The sequence below is a fragment of the Bubalus bubalis genome, chromosome 4 (genome assembly GCF_019923935.1).
Source record: "Bubalus bubalis isolate 160015118507 breed Murrah chromosome 4, NDDB_SH_1, whole genome shotgun sequence".
In the NCBI taxonomy this organism is placed as follows: Eukaryota; Metazoa; Chordata; class Mammalia; order Artiodactyla; family Bovidae; genus Bubalus; species Bubalus bubalis.
Genome location: NC_059160.1, coordinates 44,946,322 through 44,949,010, shown reverse-complemented (window position 1 = coordinate 44,949,010; position 2,689 = coordinate 44,946,322). Strand labels below are relative to the sequence as shown.

General features: G+C 45.6%; 1 pseudogene; it reads left to right on the top strand.

Moving 5' to 3' along the window:
* The first annotated feature begins 1,610 nt into the window (after nucleotides 1-1,610).
* Nucleotides 1,611-2,153, top strand: LOC102396062 (annotated as a pseudogene).
* Nucleotides 2,154-2,689: the final 536 nt, after the last annotated feature.

Below are 2,689 nucleotides of genomic sequence, written 5' to 3'. Positions count from 1 at the left end.
GCTCCTGTTTGGTTGCTCATCCTTGCTGCTATTGGTTATCTAGTCACTAAGTCGTGTCTGACTCTTTGCAACCCCATGGACTGTAGCCCGCCTAGCTCCTCTGTCCATGGGATTTCCTAGGCAAGAATACTGGAGTAGGTTGCCATTTCCTTCTCCAGGGGATCTTGCCAACTCAGGGATCGAACCAGTATCTCCTGCATTGGCAGACGGATTCTTTACTGCTTTCCACCAGGAGAGCCCTTGGTTGCTCCTTTTGTTTTCTAAACTGACAGAAACTGTCTGAGTGATGGGAGGGTCAGGAGCAGAAGCTGGTGGAATCCCATTACTATCTTCCTCTCTCACCCCAGAGGTCAGGGAGCTGAGCGGGGCGGGGACATAAAGCTCACTGGGTCAGCAAAGGGACAGTGTTAGTGAGAGGACAGACTGGCTGCTGTAAGAACGAGGAAAACAGTGTTGCTTTGACATGACAGCGATGTATTTCTTTCTCACATAACGGTCCTGGCAGATGGTCCAGGACTGGCACAGTGGGGCACCCAGGCTCCTTCTACTTTGTTGCTCAGCCATCCCCCAGGGCTTGCCATTATTCATGCACCCTTGACTTCAAAATGGTAATCCCCTTGTCATTCCAGGTTAAGGGAAGAGAGGCAGAGGGGAGCGGCTGTCACATTCCTTTCCTATTAAGGGCATGTGGAGCCAGACTCCAAGATTGTCACCATGATTTCTGCTTCTGTTGTTCGTGCTCCTGAGTACACATCGAACAGGAATGACCTCTATAACTAATAGGATATCATGGAAACATGGAATATGACTTCTCAGGCAAGGTTATAAATGACATTGCAGCTTCCGCCTTGCTCTCTCTCAGATCACTCGCTCTGGGGGAGGCCAGCTGCTGTGTCCTTTGGAGAGGCTCACCAGGTGAGGAACTGAGGCCTTCTACCAACAGCCAGCATGAGGGAAGCATCTTGTAAGTAGATCCTCCAACTCCAGAGAAGCCCATTGCAGACCCAGCCAACACCTTGACAGCAACTTCATAAGAGGCTGTGAGCCAGAACCATGCAGCTAAGCTATTAAAAAACTGACTCACAGGAACTGTATGGGATAATAAATGTCTACTGTTTTAAGCTGCTAAGAGTAGGAGAAATTTGTTACTCAGTACAAGCTAACTAGGGCTTCCCTGAACTTATATGCAGAGTACAGCATGTGAAATGCTGGGTTGGATGAAGCACAAGCTGAATCAAGATTGCCGGGAGAAATATCAATAACCTTAAATATGCAGATGACACCACCCTTAGGGCAGAAAGTGAAGAGGAACTAAAGAGCCTCTTGACAAAGGTGAAAGAGGAAAGTGAAAAGGCTAGCTTAAAACTCAACTTTCAAAAAACTAAGATCATGGAATCCCGTCTCTTTACTTCAAGGCAAATAGATGGAGAAACAATGGAAACAGTGACAGACTTTATTTTCTTCGGTTCCATAATCACTGCGGATGGTGACTTCAGTCATGAAATTAATAGACGCTTGCTCCTTGGAAGAAAAGCTATGACCAACCTAGATAGCATATTAAAAAGCAGAGACAAGCTTTTCCATTAAGCGGCCTGAGGTGACCTCTAAAATTGGTGTGCTATTCACTCGTCCCAGAAAACCCCACAAAATCATGCAAATCAAGAGGTTTAAATCTTCACGTTCACTTTAACAACACTCGTGAGACTGCTCAGGCCATAAAGGGTATGCATATCCGAAAAGCCACCAAATATCTGAAGGATATCACTTTAAAGAAGCACTCTGTGCCACTCTGTCGTTACAACAGTGGAATTGGTAGGTGTGCACAGGCCAAAGAGTGGGGCTAGATGCAGGGTCGCTGGCCCAAAGAGTGCTGAATTTTTACTGCACATGCTCAAAACTGCAGAGAGTAATGTTGAACTTGAGGGTTTAGATGTAGATTCTCTGGTCATTGAGCACATCCTGGTGAACAAACCCCCAAAATACGTTCCAGGACTTACAGAGCTCATGGTCGGATCAACCCTACATGAGCTCTCCCTGCCACATTGAGATGATCCTTACTTTAGATTGTTCCTAAACCAGAAGAGGAGGTGGCACAGAAGAAAAATATACCCCAGAAGAAATTGAAGCAACAAAAACTTATGGCCCAGGAATAAATGCCACAAAAAACAAATGCGAATAAAAGTTTAAAAAAAAGGCAGAGACATTACTTTGCCAACAAAGGTCCGTTTAGTCAAAGTTATGGTTTTTCCAGTTGCTACATATGGATGTGAGAGTTGGACCAAAAAGAAGGCTGAACGTCGAACAACCAATGCTTTGAACTGCAGTGTTGGAGAAGACTCTTGAGAGTCCCTTGGACTACAAGGAGATCAAACCAGTCAATTCTAAAGGAAATCAGTCCTGAATATTAATTGGGAGGACAAATGCTGAAACTGAAGCTCCAATACTTTGGCCACCTGATGCGAAGAGTTGACTTATTAGAAAAGAACCTGATGCTGGGAAAGATTGAAGGCAGGAGGAGAAGGGGCAAGAGAGGATGAGCTGGTTGGATGACATCACCAACTCAATGGGCATGAGTTTGAGCCAACTTTGAGAGCTGGTGAAGGACAGGGAATCCTGGTGTGCTACAGTCCATGGGGTCACAGAGTTGGACACAACTGAGTGACTGAACAACAACAACTAGCTAACTAGC